The 21,476-nt window shown below is 37.7% G+C and overlaps 1 long non-coding RNA gene across 1 annotated transcript in view; it reads left to right on the top strand.

Annotated features, from left to right (window-relative positions):
* LOC143663543 (uncharacterized) overlaps positions 1-21,476 on the top strand; it is a 140,690-nt gene that overhangs the window by 62,054 nt on the left and 57,160 nt on the right. The window lies entirely within an intron of this gene.

Genomic DNA, 21,476 nt, shown 5'->3' on the forward strand with positions numbered 1-21,476 from the left:
TGAACCATCATCTTTCTGGCAAAGGTGGCTCGATTAAATTTTAGACTACACCTGAGCTTCTCAGCTTAGATAGCACTTTATCTCTGAGTTCTTCCTTAGCCATTTAAAAAAGAGATTCTTTTCCCTTATTTGTCTGTATCAAGCCATGATACCCTGCCACCCATACTGCCTTGTTACTTTTTTTTTTATATTTTCAATAATCTGTAGTTAGTGATGGCTTAATGAAAGCTTAATCTATAAGTTTTATGATGGAAAGTCTCTTGTTTGTGATCGTATTTCCAATCTTTGGCCTAGGATAAAGTCATCTTTTTTTAATGTTCTAATCAGTGAGGAACAGAAAAAGGGAGGCTTGAATCACAAAGAATACACAAACTCTCATATTTTCTTGTGTGTGAAGCCAAAAACTTTTTGTAACTTTTTCATAAACAGAGAGGCATAAACATCCTTATGATCATGGCAACCCTCTCTGTTTGTATTGCTCATACTACTTCTATTTTTACCTGTTACATATTACTTGGTACTTTCTGTTATTTAAATATATGAATGCAACATGTGTCCTAATTTATTAATGTTCATTGATTCTTGGAAAACTGTGTAAAGTAGAAAGAGCCAATGGGAAATTTTCAATAATATTAAGTAAAAGTGATTATTGATAAATTGTGTTCATGTAGCTGTTTTACAAAAACTTGTGACCATGCTTTGCAAATGCTAAACATCATGCAAAAAGAAAATATAGTTACTCAAAAGATATCCAGAAACTCAACATGTATCCAGTAATAAAATGAAAAGCATTTTTTCCTAAAGCTTATTTCCCATCTTTTAAAAATTTGCGATCTATTTCTTGATATAGGAATTATCACTATAGAACAAATATTGATGTATAGAAAGAATGGAGTAGAAAAGATTTTAATAGGCAGCGTTCAGTATTGGCTTAAAAAAAAAGACTTTGAGAATAATTGAATTCGTAGTGAACTTTAAACTGCAACCTGAATAAGCTGTAGTATTTGGATACACAGAGGAGAAGCTGTTAGGGCAATTCAAGTGGCAAAGGAGTTTTTCATTAAAGAAATGGAATGAGAAGGACATAAAATGCTTTATATTCACAATTATGCTGCTAAGGCTCTGAGTGGAGCTCGTTCACAAAAATACTACCAACTCTTCTTTTAGATTAGTACTAGTTAAAATGGCAGCATGAGTAGAATTTGTCATTTCTAAAGTTTGCTTTGGTTTGTATACATACAGCACAGCTAACATCTTCAGAACACAATTGGATCAATTTGCTTTCCAGTAACCTAAATGAGAATCAGTCTTTGTTGTTGTGTGTTTGGCTTGTATATTATATCCAGAATTTAAAAAAAAAAACTTACTAAAATCTATGAAAATGTAGATATAGATAAATGAATTATTTTCTCTCTACAGCAGAAACAGTGGTTGTTAAGAATCAAAACCCCAGTCTTTTGGGTATGAACTCACTTGTTAATAGTGTTTTGGAATATGTTATTAGTTGAGGTAAGTCAGGGTATAGATATGAACTCTTGAATTTAAGTTAAATAAAAGAATGGGTATAAGCATATGCTTAATTCATAATTTTAATCACATTATAAATAAATGAGGAAAGTGTATATTTATGACTAAGTAAAAAATAATTTCATGTTACAACAATTTTCTATAATTTACCTCTCATAGTTGCTAAGGCTTTTGCGATATGGTGTTGAAAATGGAAAGAAGTCAGAAGCGTCTGGGAATGAGGAGGGAGGTAAGGAGAAAATATTGTAACTGCAGGAGTTATTTCTAAAGATTTTCTGACTATCCAGAGTCTAATCCAAGGTTCACAGCAAACTCAGAATTGGTTTGAGTGAAACAGTATTGGGAAATAAATTATGTCCCCCACAAAGGTATATTCAAGTCCTAAACCTTGGTCCAGTAAGTGTGAACTCATTTGTAAATAGGACTTTGAAATATTATTGGTAAAGGTGTGCCCACACTGAGTGAAGGTGAGCCTTCATCCAATATGACTGAAGTCCTCATAACCAAAGGCAATGGGTCACAGAAGAGGAAGCCAAAGCTCGAACAAGAAATTAGACATCTACATATCTAGATAAGAAAGAAAAGAGCAGGGCGGGCCACGGTGGCTCAGCAGGCAAGAATGCTTGCCTGCCATGCCAGAGGACCCAGGTTCAATTTCTGGTGCCTGCCCATGTTAAAAAAAAGAAAGAAAGAAAGAAAGAAAAGAGCAGACAGTGCCATGTGCTTTGCCAATAGGACAAAAAAGTCAAGGATCAAGAATCATCAGCAGCCATCTCTAGAGCACTGCAATCTTCGAGGAGAAAGCATTAATTTGCTGATGTCTCCATTCTGGACTTCTCTTAGCCAATGAGCCAACAAATTCGCATTATTTAAGCCAACCTATTGTATGGTATATGCTGTAGCAGCTGAGGAACTAAAACAATAAACCAAAAAAAACCTCAATTCTGACACAGTATACAGTAACTCATATATAGAGGGTGGGAAACATATAACATTAAGTGAGAAAGAAGAGTGTTCTAAAATGTATTTACAGCAATGTCTCAGCCATTGAATGCTGGATATTCATTAAAGGCCAAACTCTCATGACATTAGGGTGGGAAAGAAAGACTGCATTTAAAGTGGACTATGGAACTAGTAATTTACTAGAGCCATAGCAACAAAATAGAGATAGTTGAGCCTATAGTGGTTGTACACCAGGAATGCTAGTATTCAGTTTGAAATTAGCAAGGGTAAATTGAACAGTTGATCTCCATTGGGGAAGGGTGTGAAGGCCTTAAAATATATTCTACATAGATTGTTTATTATTTATTTATTTGTTTTGCATGCTGTATGGTGGGGTCACACTTCATTATTTTTCCATGTGAGTGTCCCATTATTTCAGCACTATTTATTGAGTTTTTGTTTGTTTGTTTTTGGGAAGTCTGTGGACTGGGAATCAAATTCATGTCTTCTGCATGGCAGGTGAGAATTCTGCAACTGAGCTACCCCTGCACTCTCTACATGGATTGTTCAATATTAGTATAGATTCTGTGTAAGTTGAAGGTGCATTAAAATTTTTTCAGGTGAAATGGACTAAGAAAGGCAGGTATTTACTCCATTTCTCTTTGTTAAATTAAAAATAAACTGATCTCCAGGAGAACAGACCCCTTATTAAACTATTATCACCTGCCTTTACAGTGGTTGCACATACAGATTTAAGCTTTGAGTAAACTTCTGCTCTTTAAAATGGACAGCTACAATAATTTTTCTAACATTGCAGATACCTGTATTAATTACTTTTACTGTTATACAGTCAATTATTAAATATCAAAATCTTAATTATACAAAGTTATTTTTCTATTTTTCAAAAGAAAACAGATGCTTATATGTTTTTGATATAGAAATGAACCCAAGATGCTTGCCAATATCATAGAATTAAGCTATAAAATGTACTATCAATGAACTCAGGTAACAAATGAAAATGCGTGTGGGTAATAGTCTCAGAGAAGTGGGAAACAAAAGTTGTCCAGAACAACAGACTAATCACATATGCTTTCAGTAGGGATAGGTCCAGTCAACAATGGTGGTGGCACACAATTTTCCATGCTTCTATTCTCCCACAAAATCTTTGAACAATTAGCTGAAATTGGCAGAGCCACCTTCCTGATAGTCCAAGAAAACAGGTGAAGGCAACTTAAATGAGATACAAAATGTTTGTGGCACTCTCACTAGACACTTTCCAACCAGCTCCCCAGCTTGGTATTGGAGAGCCTGCATTTTATTATATGTGGCTGGTCCTGTTCTAGAGAGAGCAGAGTAACACCTGTGCACATACTTGGTTTCATGTAGGTCTGTGTTAATCTATCTTGTGACAGCATGAATTATTTGTGGTAGTTTGGCAGCTGTTACATACCCCAGAAAAGACTGTTCTTTTAACCTATTCCTGTGGGTGTAGCTTTCAATTGTCATACGTCCCAGCCCATTCCATTTAGGTATTGACCTTATGAGAGGATAAAAGACAAAAAAGGGAGCTTAGAGAAAAGACTTTGAGAAGCTTAGAGAGAGCCCACATAAGATCAGAGTGGAAGCCACTGAGGCCAGAAGCTGAAAGCAATGAAACCTGAGATGGGTCAATGTTGTCTTCCCATCTGACAGAAGTGCCCTGCACTTTAGAGAAGGTATCGTCCTGTTGATATCTTAATTAGGACATTTTCAAAGCTTTAGAACTGTATATTTGTTATCTATTAAATCCCCATTGTAAAAACTAACCAATTTCTGGTATATTGCATTTCAGCAACTTTAGCAAACTGAAACACTACTAAGTCAGGACATTCATCTTTCACTTGCTGTTTTAGTTTGTTAAAGCTGCCAGAATGCAATATACCAGAAGTGAAATGGCTTCTCAAAAGGGAATTTATCAAGCTGTAAGTTTACAGTTCTATGGCTATAAAAATATTCAAACTAGGTTATTCAAGAAAGGCCAATGGATCCAGAACACCTCTGACAGCTGTGAAAGCCTGTGGCTGGCATCTGCTGAGGTCTTTGGCTTCTTATTTAAACAGCTTTCCTGGGGGCACTCATCTCCAAAGGTCTCTGGTTGTGTGGGCTTTGAAGCTCTCTCCAAAATGTTTCCCTCCTAAAGAACTCTGGTAAGCAACACCAGCTTGAATAGGTGGACACAGCTCCATGGAAACCACCTCATCAAAAGGTCCCACCCACAATTTGGTGGGACACATTTCCATGGAAACAACTTAATCAAAAAGATTCAACCTAGCAATATTGAATCAGGATTAAAGAACTTGGCCTTTATGGCATACAAAACAGTTTCAAACTGGCACACATGCCATACCAGAACTTGCTCTGTACACAGAAGCAGCTTATGGACAACTAAGTGTATGTAAGAAACAATGAAATAAAAGTTCCCTTGGGCAAAGGATTACCAATTTTAAGACATACAAAAGAGTGTCCATATCAAGGGAAAGTGTATTTCATAAGGACAAGTGGGGGCATTGATATATTTGTAAAGATTGCATGTCCAGGAAAAGAAATGCTTAGAAAATTCTAGAGAAGACTCTGTGTTTCTGTTTTAGCCTGGTTTTCAGCTTCATTGGTAGAGGTCTAAGCTCTAAAGGAGAGCACTATCTAATACAAAGCCAATTTCCGTAAACTGTGAATAATAACTTTTTTTACATAGGTTTGTTTGTTTTTCTTAGCTACTATCATGTAAATAAATTGCTGTCATTCAGTACTTGGTTAATAAACTTAAGGAGCAGACAGTTTAGGGACTAAATTCCAGAGTCATTATATTAAAATATTAAAATTAAAGGCCTGCAAATAAAGAGTATAAGACAAATAAAGAAGCAGGAAATTATGCCTATCCAAGAGAATGAGAAATAAATAAGAAAAAAAACCAATGTAAAAGACAAAAGTTTTGACATATCAGGCAAAGATTTAAAAAAAAAAAATTCTGAAATATGCTTAAATAGTAAAAGGAAAACCTGAAGCATGTTCTAAAGGATGCCTAGAAAAACAATATATTAACAAAATGAGTCTCAATAAAGAGATAAAAATTATTTATATATAATTTATATAAATTATATATATATATTAATAAATACTGAATTTAAAGTCCACAGTAACTGAAATACAATAGATTAGAGTTCTCCCGTTTAATAAGGGAGAAAATTCACAATATGTGTAAATTGATAATACATTTAAACAACCAATGGCTCAAAGAAGAATTCATAGGGGAGATAAGGAAATATCTTGAGATGATGAAAATTAGAAGTACATCAAAATTTATGGGATGCAGCAAAAACAGTTATCAGAGGAAAATTTATAACTGTAAATATTAACATTAAAAGAAGAAAAAATCTCAAATCTGTGTCCTCACCTCACACCAGGAAAAACGTGAAAAATATGAGCTAACAAAACCCAAAGTGAGCAGCATGAAGGAAGTAAGTATTACAGCAAAGGCATGGAAACAGAGAAAAAGAAAATAATACAGTTAAAGAAACCTTTAAAAGCTGGTTTCTTAAAATTGACAAACCTGTAGCCATGCTGAGAAAAAAATAGAGCATGTAAATAACTAAAATCTCAAATGAAAGGGGGTTATTACTATTTATCTCATTGAAATAAGAATGATTATATTATGAGCAACTGTATGCTAAGAACTTAAAACTAGATTGAATTGGCAAATTCCTAGAAACATGCAAATTGCCTACAATGGCTAAAGAGAAATAGATCTCTTATTATTATACCAATAATAAGAAAGGAGATTAAATCAGTAAGCAAAGATGAGCCAGCGAAGTAATATTCTGGACTATGCCGCTTCATTGGTGAGTTTTCCCAAACATTCCAAGAACAATTAAAACCAATCCTGCTGAAACTTTTAAAAAAATTGAAGAGGAGTGATCACTTCCTAATTCATTCTATGAGGCCAACATCACCCTACTCTCAAATCAAGATTAAAATATCACAAAATAAGAAAATTACAATCCAATAACACTTATAAATGTTATAAATGTAAATGTTGTAGATGTAAAAATCCTTAACAAAATAATCGCATACCAAATCCAACACACATTAAGATAATTACATATCAAAATGAAAATGAATTTAGTCTAGGAATGCAAGGTAGTTTCACATAGGAAAATCAATTAATGTATTAGCCCATATTAATAGAAATAAGGGGAAACACACATAATCATCTAAATTGACAAAGAAAAGGCATTTGACAAAACCCAGCGCCCTTAAATAGATACACTCAGAACATCTAGTATTAGAAGTAGACATCCCCAACATGATCAAGGGTATATACAAAAAATCCACAACTAACATAAAACTGAATAGTGAAATATTGAAAGCTTTACTCTGAAGATCAAGCACAAGAAAAGAATGCCTACTATTACTACTATTATTCAACATTGTAATGGAAGTTTTAGGCAGAACAATTAGGCAACAAAAATAAAATAAAATAAAATAAAATAAAATAAAATAAAATAAAATAACATAACATAAAATAAAATAACATAAAATAAAATAAAAGACATCCAAACTAGGGAAAACAAATATTAGTTTGTTGTTGCTGTTGTTTTTTGTAGATGACATGCTACTATATGTGTAGAAAGCCCTTAAATTACTGCAAGAGAACTATCAGCCAATTAATTAATTTAGCAAGTCTCAGATCTCAAGATGAAAATGTAAAGATTAGAATATTTCTATACACTAATAATGAATGCTCTGAAAAAGAATCAAGAGAAATATCCCATTTTCCATTGCAACTAAGAGAATTGAACATCTAGAACAAAATGAATCAAGGGTATATCAGATTGTACAAAGGAAACTCTCAAAACATTGCTGAAAGAAATTGAAGAAGACCTAAACAAATGGAAGGACATTCTGTTTTCATATATTAGAAGATTAAATATTAAGAGTTCAATTCCACCTAAAATGATTTACAGATTAAATATAATCCCAATCAAAATCACAATAGCCTTTTATGCAGAAATGGAAAAGGCAATCATCATATACATATGGATGGGTAAGGGGCTTTGAATAGCCAAAATTACCTTGAAAAAAAAATGAAGGTGAAAGACCCACACTTCTTGTATTTAAAACTCATAAGAAGTCACAGTCATCGAAACAGCATGGTATTGGCACAAGGATAGAAATACAGATGAAAGGAATGGAATCAGGAATTTGTAAATAAATTCTCACTCTATGTTCAAATGATTTTTGACAAATCTGTCAAGATCACGCAATTGGGAAATTATAGTCTCTTCAATAAATGGAGCTGGGAAAATTGGTTACCCACTTGTAACAGAATGAAGGTAGACCCCTACCTCACATCATAAAAAAAAAAAATGAACTCAAAATGGATCAAAGATCTAATATGAGAGCTAAAACTATATAAATCATTAAAGAAAACATAGGAAAGCATCTTCAGGACTTTGTATTAAGCAACACTTTCTTAGATTGTACACCAAAACCATGAGCATCAAAAGAAAAAAATAGATAAATGGGGCTTTGTAGAAATTATAAACTTTTGCAAATCAAACGGTGTTATTAAGAAAATAAAAAGGAAACCTACAGAGTGGGAGGAAATATTTGGAAGCCATATATCTAAAAAGGCCTAATTTTAAGAATATATATATATATATATATATATATATATATATATATATATTCCTGAAACTTAACTACACAAGACAAATGACTCATCCAAAATAGGGCAATAAATTTGAATAGACATTTTCCTAAAGAAGAAGATACACAAATGTTCAATGATCACATGCAAAGGTTCTCAACATTTTGTGGTAGTTTGAAACTTTGTGGACTCTGAAAGATCATGTTCTTAAAGTTAATCCATCACATGAATGTGAACCTCTTGTGGACAAGACTTTTGATTAGGTTATTACGGTTGAAAAATGACCCAAGTGGACTTTTTTAAACGTGAAATATAACATATATTTAAAAAAATCAGTAAATTTTGAAATACATTGTAACATTACCTGTCTCATGACTTTCTTTCTGTAGCTGCACAATATTCCATCATATGTATGCACCACAGTTCACCTTTCTACTTTTCAGTCATTGCACCCTTCAGCCACTTCCATCCATTGGGAACCATATGATGTTCAAAATAAACACATGGTTTTACAGTATCCTCACTTAGTTGTACAATCATCAACATTTTCAATTGTAGGCACTTTTCATTGCTCTAAAGAGAAAAATAAATGGTAAACACATCCTCACCAAAGAGAAAATCTAAAACTTCCCTTAACTCTTCTCCCTTACCCCTAATTGTTTACTCTTAATGTTGTTGGTAGGTGTGATGTCTTACCGTAAATATAGATGATAGCCCACAATAGTAGTTTTCCCCTTATTCCCCTCTATTATTTATTCTTTGTACAAGATACATACTTTTGAAGTAGTTCATGCAAGAAGTTATTTATATTTGTAGCATTAATCAATGGGATACATGACTCTATACAACCCATTTTGGCAATATTACTTATAGGCACTCTGATGAACTGTCTTGACTGCTGTCCATTCCCTTACATTTAACTTAATTGATAAACACAACCTCACCAAATAGAAAATTCAATATCTTCTTAACTTTTGTTTTTCTCCCCACCCCCAAATATTTATCCCTCGTATTGCTGTGGTACCATTGATGTCTTCTTATTAAATATAATCCATACCCTGCAATAGTAGTTTTCTCCCTATACCCCTCTATTATTTACTCTTTGCACAAGATTCATACCTTTGAACAAATTCATGAGAGAACTTAGTTATGTCTGAGCATTAATTGGTGGGATACATGGCTCTGTACAACCCATTTCACTCATGCTCACCTTCAACATGGCAACATTACTTATAGACCCACTTATGAATTGTCTTCACTTCTTTTCATTACTTACATTTAAGTTCAACCACATTAGCTAACCATTAACCTATATCTAGTTTTTGTGAATCTCTAGGCCCCTTATATTCTACATTATAAGACTTTTAGTTTACCTTTACCAGGGTCCAATTAGCAAAGTCCCACAGTATCCGTCCTTTTGTGTCTGATATATTTCACTCAGCATTATTATTACCCTTACTAATACTTATCAGTTCTGAGTTCCCCTCCAGACCTCCCATTCCTGTATTTTTTTTTTCAGTTAACATTTTTTTCAGTTAGTATTTCTTGCAGGGCAGGTCTCTTGTTAACAAATCCTTCAACATTTGCCTACCTGCTAAAATTTTAGTCTTTCACTCACTTTTGAAGAACAATTCTGCTGGATAAAGAATTCTTGGACAGAAATCTTTCTCTTTCAGAATCTTAAATACCATCATTACCTATTCACCTCCACAGTTCCTATTGAATAGTCCAGACTTAGCTGCATATGGCTCCCTTTGTATGTGGTGAATCACTTTTCTCTTGCTGCTTTAGTACTTTCTGCTTCTCTGCAGCATTTGAATGCCTGAGTAATCTGTCTTGGGGGTGTGTCTATTTGGATTCATTCTTTTGGGTTCCTTGGGCTTCTTTGATTTACATATTATGTATTCTATAAGAGTTGGGAAGTTTCCCCCCATTATCTCCTCAACTAAACTTCCTAGCCCTTTCCCTTCTAATTTTCTTCAGGGATGGCAATGATTCTTGTTTGTGTGCTTCTGTTGTCCTTCATTTTCTGAGATTCAATTAATTTTTTTCCATCATATTTGCCATTTGTTCTTTTGTATGTTTGAATTCAGTTCTCCTGTCCTCTGGTTCACTTATTTTTTTCTTCTGCCTCTTCAAATCTGCTGTGGTGTGTCTCTAGTATAATTTTAATTTTGTCTACAGTAACTTTCATCTTGGTGAGATCCATTTTTTTTATTTATTCTTTCAAATTCTTCTTTATGCTCCTCTAGGATCTTCTTGACATACTTTATGTCATTATCCCATGCATTAAATTTATTTAAGGGATTTGTATGGACATCTTTGATTAGTTTTTCTGAATTCTGTGTTTCTTCTGGTGCTTTAGTTTGGTCAAATGACTGGACCATATCTGCCTCCATCTTCATGTGCTTTACAATTTTCTGTTGGCTTTGAGACATTTGATTATCTTGATAGATTACTTTGAAGGTCGATTTTCTTCACTCATCTAAGGTTTTGTTTTTGCTTGGGTTTGCATTGAAGGTTTCCCTTGCTCTTGGTTTGTCAGTAAATCCCCAGAAAAACAAGGCCTAGATCTCTTCTACTTGAAGATCTGTTGAAAGCTAGGCAGATAAGCAGTTTGTCAGATTGCACATTCCATGTCTTCCCAGGAGATGATGTTCTTGGCCCACCTCGTTCCCTTAGGCCCACTCTCCCTGACTGCAGCTAATTGAGCAGGATGGAGACATAATGGAATTCTGGCCATGGCAGTTGATCTCAGTGCAGGCTCAAAGCCACCAACTCTCAGGCTGGTGAGGGGGCAGTGTGCATCACAGCAGAGAATCTGCTTGGGGCTCACTGTGTGCCCAATGGCTCTGCTGGCCATCAGGGTCCTGCTTGGAATGACTTTGGACTGTTGGAATGAGAATTTCACTTGCCCCTGCCCTCAGCCAACCCCAAAATGACTAGCAGTGTGGCATGGCTTGATTCACTTCCTTGGCCAAACCTCCCTGGCCATGCACATCTGAAGCCTTTGGACCTCAGTAGGGGAAGAGGAGTGGTAGTAGGACCTAATGAGTCTCTTTCACTGACCAATTGTCAGACAAGCTCCATTCTGCATCTCCTCTTCCTCTCAAATAGAAAACACCCCTGTCTCTGCCAGAAAATCAGGTGCCAACAGTGGTCTGTCTCAGGGGTTGGGAGCAGGAAATGTGCACTTGCAAGAAGATATGTACACAGGCAAATCAAGTCTGCTGGCTTCTGGATTCCCTGAGGGAGCTTGTAGCTGCAAAGCTCAGTGGGAATTTCTACCAAGCTAACTATGGAGACAGGCAGGAGGTACTCTTTTGGGACCCATTCCCTCCTGCATGCTTCCACTTGCCACAAGGTTAAGTCATGACTGAGCAAATTCTCCCCATTCTCTCCATTCTAATCTGTCTGCTTTTTCATCCAGGATGTCCTTATATAGTGTAAATGACGTTCTTTGGTCACTCATACCCTGGAACTACTGTCCAGGGTTATTTTTCTGTCATTTTTCTAATTGTTCCACAGAGCAAGGGTGAACTCAGCCTATCCTATTTCACAATCTTCCTGGAAGTTATCCACCATCTTCTTGGAAGTCCCCAGAATGGATCTTAATCTCTTACTGAAGTCCCTTCTAAGAGAACAAAATTCAGAGAAACACAGAGATAAAGACACAGAAACAAGAAGTTGAAAGCAGTGAAGCCTGTAAGAGAAGGGAGAGGCCAACTGATGCTGCCATGTGCCTTGCTATCTAACATAGAAGTCCACGTATCATCTTGATTTGGACATTTTCATGGCCCTACAACTATAAACCTGAAAGCTAATAAATCCTTATTGTTAAATGATAGCCATTTTATGGTATCTGCATTTCAGCAGCTTTAGCAAGCTAAAACAACATATTTTTCCATTATGGAGAAGCAAACCAAAAGCACAATGGGGTATTATTTCTAGCCCCCTTTGATGACTTATTTTTAAAAGTGGAAAGTAACAAGTGCTGGAAATGATGTAGAGAAATCACTATAGACACACATTAATTCATTAACTCATTTAAATTAACTCATTTAAACTTAAATCTTTCACAACTATGTTAAACGTACATTATGATCACTATTTTTAGAGCATAAATATGAAGCTTCAAATCCTTAATAATAAGAAGTTACTGATAGTAATAAATCAAAAAGTTGATAGAACCTTTTTCAAACCCACTGGAGTCCAAATCTCTCATTCTTTTCATTATTCCATTCCTTCCTGGGTATGACTCAAGCAGGAAGAGGAGCATTAGTTTGTGCTGGAAGAATGATGAGGGAAGGCCTTCAATCTTTTTATAATGCAGAAAATAAAATTTATCTGAGACACAGGAATATGATGTTTGAAACAAAGTCTGTCTCAAAATCTGTTATGACTCATTTGTGACTGGCTCAAGAAAGGACCCAGTTTCTTTAAGCTATTTCGACTTCACTACCCATCCATCCCCACTTTCAGCACTGTGGTAAGTATCTGTGCCCAAATCATTTAGTATTTGCTTACTGGTGCTTATACAATTCAGTGGATATCCAAACCAGAGTAAAGAGAGTTTTATGAATCATATTTACCAGTCCAACTTTGGCACCAGATTCTTATGAAATAGCTATGTATTAATCAGAGTAGAACAACTTTTGTAAGAGCAACAAAATCAGTAGAGAAGCAATAAGATTCATTTTTACTCATATAAGAGTTCATCACAGATGTTCCTGGTTCAGCTGATCTTCTGCAAGCAGCAATCCAGAGATATATGCTCATTTAGTATAGTGAATTTCCCACACTCCTAGGTCCTTATAGTCCTCCAAAAGATTTTGTGTATTTTGACAATATACTACATTAGCCAAAATGCAGCTGCATGACTGTACTCTATTGTAAAGAGGGCTGAGAAATAGAGTTTAGCTGTGTGTCCATGAGCAAAAGGAGAATAGTTGGATAACAATTAGCCAGAGTCTGCTATGTTCCGTCTTTCCAGACATAAAATCTCTATTTTCCTCCACTTGAAAACATAAAAACACAGTCTTGTGAGAAGAAGCAGAAATCAACAGTTATAATGAATCATGGTGTCTGTCATGTCAGCAATTTGCTATAGGAGGACAGAGAAGGAAAGCAGTGGGAGTGACCTGCATCATGTGGTGGAAGTGAGTAAAAGCTCCTTAGAGAGAATGTTGTTGGAAGGGCTTCAGAATTAAAATACAAAAGTTTCAAGTAGTAGAAAGAAGAGAATATTCCTTGTAATATAAAATAAAGAAAGGCAGGGGAACATGAAAGAGCTGGGAACATTTAGAAGACAAAGATGTCCTAGGCCTGAGCAAGGTATTCAATAGCATTGAAGAAAATCTGGATTTGAATTATATAAGGTCCTAAGTATAAGATGAGAAGTTTCTACTTTATTCTAGAAGCATCTAGAGGCCAGAGAAGTATTTTAAAGTAGACAAGTGACATATCTACCCTAATGGAAAACCACCCTGGCAACCAGGAGCAGGTTAGAAAAGGGTCAGAATAAATTCATATCAATTATGAAGTTATTGCAGGACCAGCAAGAAGTTATGTAGGCCTGAAATGGAGTCTGAACAATATAGAAAAGAGGAAAATATGAGATATGCCTAAAAGTGTCACCCAGTAGCAAGTTGACATGAGAAACAATAGAGAAAAATAAATAAGAATATCCATATTCTTGTCCTTTAACTTGAGCAACTGAGTAAAGAAAGGTTCTATTTACTAAGACAGAGAAAACAAAATGAAAGCAAAAATTTTAGGTGGAAAATTAGTGAGCCATTTGGAGAAATCATGATTGAATTATGGCAATGAAAAAATATTCTTGATTGAAGATACATGTCTTAGTTCACTAATGTTGCCAGAATGCAATATACCAGAAATGGATTGGCTTTTTATAAATGAGATTTATCAAGTTACAGGTTTACAGTTCTAAGGCGATAAAAATGTCCAAACTAAGACATTCAAAGAAAGACACCTTGACTCAACAAAGACTGATGGTATCTGGAACAACTCTGTTAGCTGGGAAGTCATGCGGTTGGAGTCCACTGGTCCTTTGGCTTCTGGTTTCAAACAGCTTCCCTGGAGACATTTTCTTTCTGCACCTCCATATGTCCCTGTTTGTGTCAGCTTTGAACTTTTTCCAAAATGGTTCCCTCATAAAGGACTCCATTAAACAGATTAAGGCCCACCTTAAATGGGTGCAGACACATCTCCATGGAAACCATCTGATCAAAATGTCCCATTCACAATTGGGTGGGAAGCATCTCCATGAAAGCAACTTAATCAAAAATATCTCAAACAATATTATTGAATCAGAAGGTTTTTCTGTGATACACAGTGGTTTCAAACCAGCACACCTTCCATTATTTTGTTTTTATCTTTGTAAATGTAAAAAAAAAAGCAAGAATTTATTTACATACATGTTTATAAACAGCTACTTTCTATCAATTTCACTTACAATATATCACTATTATTTATAATACCAATAATAAGCTATCAACACCTCTATCCATACAAACATTTACATTCAACCTTAACATTTCTGTAATGAGTACATAACTTCTCTCCATTCTCTAGCTTCTATCAATCTCTAGGCAACCCATAATTCATTTTTAAGACTCTAAATTTACATGTTCAAATTAGTCCTTTTTAGTGAAATCATACAACATTTGTTCTTTTGTGTCTCACTTATTTCACTCAGTATTATGTCTTAAAGATCCATCCATGTTGACACATACTTCAGAAACCCATTCCTTCTTACTGCTGCATAATATTCCACCATATGAATATACCACCTTTTTTATCCACTTATCTGTTTATGGGCTCTTGGATTGTTTACATCTTTTGGCAATTGTGAATAATGCCTCTATATATATTGGTGTGAAAACTTCTGTTTATATCCCTGCTTTCAGATATTATAGTTATATGCCAAGTAGCAGAATTTCTGCATCATAGGGCAACACACAATATTTAATTTTCTGAGGAACTGCCAAATTGCCACCCATGGTGGATATACATTCCCACCAGGAGTGAATAGTGTTCCAACTTTTCCACATCCTCTCCAACATTTGTAGTTTCCAGTTTGTTTAATGCTGGCCATTCTTGTAGGAGTGATATGATATCTCATTGTGATTTCAATTTGTAATTCCCTAATAGCTAATGAAGATGAAAATCATTTTGTGTACTTCTTAGCCATTTGTATTTACTCTTTGGAAAAATGTCTATTAATATCTTTTGCCTATTTATAATTGGATTGTTTGTCCTTTTATTGTCGAGTTGTAGAATTTATATATACTGGATGTCATGGTCAGGTTCATGTGTCAACTTGGCCAGGTGGTGGTGCCTGGTTGTCTGGTTGGGTAAGTGCTGGACTGTCTGTTGCTATGAGGACATTCCATGGACTTAAATCATGATCACATGGACTGCATTGACAGCTGATTGCATTTGTAATCAGTTAAAGGGAGTATCTTCTGCAATGGTTAATACCTAAACTAATCACTGGAAGGCTTTTAAGTAGGATTCAGGAGACACAGTCACTCTTCTTGCTTCAGTCAGTGAGACTTTCCTGTGCAGTTCATCCAGACCCTTCATTGGAGTTCCCAACTTGTGACTTGCCCTACAAACCTTCGACCCTTACATTCCTACAGTTGCCCAGTCACCCTCTCCTGAGGGATCATTGAGGACCTTCATCAGAGTTGCCAGCTTGTGGCCTGCCCTACAGGCCTTGGACTCTATATTCCCATGGTTATGTGAGACACTTTTATAAGTTTCATATCTACAGCTATCTCCTGCTGATTCTGTTTCTCTTGAGAACCCTAGCTAATACACTGGATATCAAACCCTTATCATATATATGGTTGCTGTCATGGTTAGGGACATGTGTCAACTTGGCCAAGTTGTGGTATCTGTTTATCTGATTGGGCAAGTGCTGGCCTGTCTGTTGCAATGAGGACATTTCCTAGGATTAGGTCATGATCACGTCAGCTGCATCCACAGCTGATCCATTTGTAATTAGCCAAAGGGGAGGGTCTTCTACAATTAGTGATGCTAAATCTAATCAGAGGAGCCTTTTAAGGAGGACTCAGAAGAGACAGGTTCCATTCCTGCTTCGGCTGGTGAGCCTCTCCTGTGGAGTTCATCCAGACCCTCCATCGGGGTCATCAGCTTCACAGCCTGCCCTGTGGATTTTGGACTCTGTGTTCCTGCAGTCATGTGAGACACTTTTATAAATTTTATATTTGCAAGTGTTCCCTGTTGATTCCGTTTCTCTAGAGAACCCTAACTAATACATCTTGGTACCAGGAGTGGTTCTCAAGAAACAGAATCTTAAAAATGGGTTTTTATGAATGGTTTTCCACTCTAACTGGACTCAGAGACACTAAGGACTCTGATTCCCATAATCAGAATGACACTCCCAATTCATGGAGTGAGTTGGCAAAGGAGATAGTCAAAATGTCATCATTTGATTCTCCTAATGCTTCACTTGTATGAAGCCAGACTCTGGGGAATAATGTTTCTGACACCTTTACAGAGTTTTGTAGAAATAAGAGTTATAGAGATGTTGGTTGGTTGTTGTTAGAAACACTGGCTACATTAAGTGGTGAAAGGGATGGGTTTAAGACTTCAAACGAGAAGCTTAAGTGCTGTCTGAAAGATGTAGACATTTCTGTGAGTATCCTGAAGGAAAATCTTATTTCCTGTAGCCGTAGACTTGAGAGCTCTGAAAATCAGGCTCAGAATCTTATTGTTAGAGTAGCAACTTTACAACATAAACTGAAATCTCAGTCTTGCATGGTGTCTGCCATTAAAGTGAGGGCATTAATTGGAAAGGAGTGGGACCCTGAAAAATGGGATGGTGACATATGGATTGATAATGATGTTGGGGGTGAGGTTGAAACCCTAGGCCATGCTGAGTCTTCTCTATATAACCCTATAATAGTCTGCCCTGAGGACATAGATGCCCCACCTCCAGCCTGCCTTGAGGAGTTGACCACCCAACCTCCTCCTGAAGGGATTAGCCCTAGAGTGATTAATCCTGTTTCACCAGATGAAACTGCAAATGAAGGCCCTGAAGCAAATGGCTTGGAAGATATTTCTAATTCTTTTCATGACCCCACCCCCACCACCCCTCATTTCTTCCAGACCTATAACTAGACCAAATTCCCAACAGGCCCCTAAAGGTAAGGTACAAAGTATCACACATGAGGAAGTATGTTCTACTCCAAAAGAACTGTGTGAGTTTTCCAATTTATATAGACAGAAATCAGAGGAATATGTGTGACAATGGATTTTAAGGATGTGGCATAATGGTGGGAGGAACATAAGGCTGGATCAGGCTGAATTTATTGATATGGGCCCACTAAGCAGAGATTCTGCATTCAGTGTTATAGCTTGAGCAGTTAGAAAAGGTGTTAGCAGCTTGTTTGGGTGGTTGGTTGAAACATGGATCAAAAGGTGGCCAACATTACCTGAGGTTGAAATGCCAGAACTGCCCTGGTATAATGTAGATGAGGGGATCCAGAGACTTAGAGAGATTGGAATGTTAGAATGGATTTATCATGCAAAGCCTGCTCTTACACCCCAGGAATATCCAGAGGATGCACCTTTTACCAGAACAGTGAGAAATAAATATGTGAGACTAGCACCATCATTCCTAATGAGCTTTGTGGTTGCACTTCTCTGTAGGTCAGATATTACTGTAGGAACTGCTGTCACTGAGCTGGAATCCTTAAACACAATGGGGATGACAAGATCCTGAGTTGGCAGAAGCCAGGTGGCAGCACTTAATCACCAAAGACAGGGTAGATGTGGCTATTATAATAGACAGCAAACTCAAAGGAGGCATCAAAATTATATGACATGCAGAGATTTGTGGCATTGGCTAGTAAATCATGGGGTACCTAGAAATACAATAGAAGGGCAGTCTATTAAATTCTTGTTGGAGCTGTATAAACAAAAGAGTTCTAGGTCAAGTGAACAGAAGTCTAACCTGAATTACAAAAACACAGAGTCACGGCCCCTTAATCAATTTCCAGACTTGAAACAGTTCACAGACCCAGAGCCCCTTGAATGAAGGAGAGACCAGGTCCCTTTGGGGGAGAAATCTGTTACACTGCCACAAATTTATACTGTTAATATTCCTCCAAGTCTTCCCCAAGGAGACCAACAGCCTTTTACCAGGGTAACTGTGCATTGGGGAAAAGGAAATGATCAGATATTTGGGGGATTATAAGACACAGGTTCAGAAGTGACATTAATTTCAGGGGACCCAACACATCACTCTGGACCACCAGTCAGAGTGGAGGCTTATGGAGGCCAGGTGATCAATGGAATTTTAGCTCAGGCCCATCTCACAGTGGGTCCAGTGGGCCCCCGAACCCATCCTATAGTTATTTCCCCAGTTCTGGAATGTATAATTGGCATAGACATACTGAGCAACTGGCAGAATCCCCATGTTGGCTTTCTAACTCATGCAGTGAGGGCTATTATGGTGGAAAAGGCCAAGTGGAAGCCACTAGAACTGCCCTTACCAAGCAAAATAGTAAATCGGAAGCAATACTATATTCCTGGAGGGATTGCAGAGATTACTGCCACTCTTAAGGACTTGAAAGATGCAGGGGTGGTGATTTCCACCACATCCCCATTCAACTCTCCTATTTGCCCTGTGCAGAAAACAGATGGGTCTTGGAGAATGACAGTGGATTATTGTAAGCTCAACCAGGTAACTCCAATTGCAGCTGCTGCTCCAGATGTGGTAACATTGCTTGAGCAAATCAATACATCAATACATCCCCTGGTACCTGGTATGCAGCTATTGATCTGGCAAATGCTTTTTTCTCAATAGCTATTAGTAAGGACAACCAGAAACAGTTTGTTCTCAGCTGGCAAGGTCAGCAATATACTTTCACTGTCCTACCTCAGGGGTATACCAACTCTCCAGCCCTATGTCATAATCTTGTTTGCAGAGACCTTGATCGTTTCTGCCTCCCACAAGACATCACTTTGGTCCATTATATTGATGATATCATGTTGATTGGACCTAGTGAGCAGGAAGTGGCAACTACTCTAGATTTACTGGTAAGGCATTTGCGTGCCAGAGGATGGGAGATAAATCCAACAAAAATACAGGGGCTTTCCACCTCAGTAAAATTTCTAGGTGTCCAGTAGTGTTGGGCATGTCGAGATATCCCTTCTAAGGTGAAGGATAAATTGCTGCATCTGGCCCCTCCCACAACCAAAAAAGAAGCACAACACCTAGTTGGTCTTTTTGGATTTTGGCGACAACGTATTCCTCATTTGGGTATGCTACTCTGGCCCATTTATCGAGTGACCAGAAAAACTGCTAATTTTGAGTGGGGACCTGAACAAGAGGAGGCTCTGCGATAGGTCCAGGTTGCTGTACAAGCTGCTCTGCCACTTGGGCCGTATGATCCAGCAGATCCAATGGTGCTGGAAGTGTCAATGGCAAATAGAGAAGCTGCCTGGAGCCTTTGGCAGTCCCCTATAGGAGAATTACCACTCAGAACCTTAGGGTTTTGGAGCAAAGCCTTACCATCTGCTGCAGATAACTACTCTCCTTTTGAGAAACAGCTTTTGGCCTGCTACTGGGCCTTAGTAGAGACTGAATGCTTAACCATGGGCCACCAAGTTACCATGAGACCTGAGTTGCCTATCATGAGTTGGGTGTTGTCTGACCCACCAAGCCATAAAGTTGGGCATGCACAACAGCACTCTATTGTAAAATGGAAATGGCATATACAAGATAGACCCAGAGCAGGTCCTGAAGGCACAAGTAAGTTACATGAAGAAGTAGCACAAATGACCATGGTTTCCACTCCTGCTGCCACATTACCTTCTCTTTCCCAGACCAGAGCTATGGCCTCTTGGGGAGTTCCTTACAGTGAACTGACTGAGGAAGAGAAAACTTGGGCCTGGTTTACAGAAGGTTCAGCATGATATGCAGGTACCACCCGAAATTGGACAGCTGCAGCATTACAACCCCTTTCTCCCCTTTCTGGGGTGTCCTTGAAGGACAGTGGTGAGGGAAAATCCTCCCAGTGGGCAGAACTTCGAACAGTGCACCTGGTTTTGCTTGGAAGGAAAACTGGCCAGAGGTGTGTTTGTATACTGACTCATGGGCTGTTGGTAATGATTCGGCTGGATGGTCAGGGACTTGGAAAGACCACAATTGGAAAACTGGAGACAAAGAGGTCTGGGGAAGAAGTATGTAGATAGACCTTTCTGAGTGGGCTAAAAACATGAAGATATTTGTGTCGCATGTGAATGCACACCAGAGGGTGACTTCAGCAGAGGAAGATTTTAATAATCAAGTGGATAAGATGACCCGTTATTTGGATACCACCAACCTCTTTCCCCAGCAACTCCTGCCATTGTCCAGTGGGCTCATGAACAAAGTGGTCATGGTGGTAGAGATGGAGGTTATGCATGGACTCAGCAACATGGACTTCCACTCACCAAGGCTGACCTGGTTACAGCCACTGCTGAGTGCCCAATCTTCCAGCAGCAGAGACCCACACTCAGTCCCCGATATGGCACCATTCCCCGAGGTGACCAGCCAGCTACATGGTGGCAGGTTGATTACATTGGACCACTCCCTTCATGGAAGGGGTAGCGATTTGTTCTAACTGGAATAGACACATAATCTGGATATGGGTTTGTTTTCCTTGCACACAATGCTTCTGCTAAAATTAGCATCTATGGGCTTACAGAATGCCTTATCCATCGTCATGGTATTCCACATAGCATTGCTTCAGATCAAGGAACACACTTCACAGCAAATGAAGTGTGGGAATGGGTGCATGCTCATGAAATTCTCTGGTCTTACCATGTTCCCCATCATCCAGAAGCAGCTGGATTGATAGAATGGTGGAATGGCCTTTTGAAAAGTCAATTATAGTGCCAACTAGGTGGTAATACCTTGAACGACTGGGATAATGTTCTCCAGGAAGCTGCGTATGCTCTGAATCAGCATCCGCTGTATGGTGCTGTTTCTCCCATAGCCAGGATCCATGGGTCCAGGAACCAAGGGGTGGAAATGGGTGTGGTACCACTCACTATTACCCCTAGTAATATACTAGGAAAATTTTTGCTTCCTGTCCCTGCTACCTTGAGTTCTGCTCGTCTACAGGTTTTAGTTCCAAAATGGGGTGTGCTTCCTCCAGGGGAGGCAACAATGATACCACTGAACTGGAAGTTAAGATTGCCACCTGGTCACTTTGGGCTACTTATGCCTCTGGATCAACAAGCCAAGAAGAGGATTACATTATTGTCTGGGGTAATTGAC

The sequence above is a fragment of the Tamandua tetradactyla genome, chromosome 19 (assembly GCF_023851605.1).
Source record: "Tamandua tetradactyla isolate mTamTet1 chromosome 19, mTamTet1.pri, whole genome shotgun sequence".
In the NCBI taxonomy this organism is placed as follows: Eukaryota; Metazoa; Chordata; class Mammalia; order Pilosa; family Myrmecophagidae; genus Tamandua; species Tamandua tetradactyla.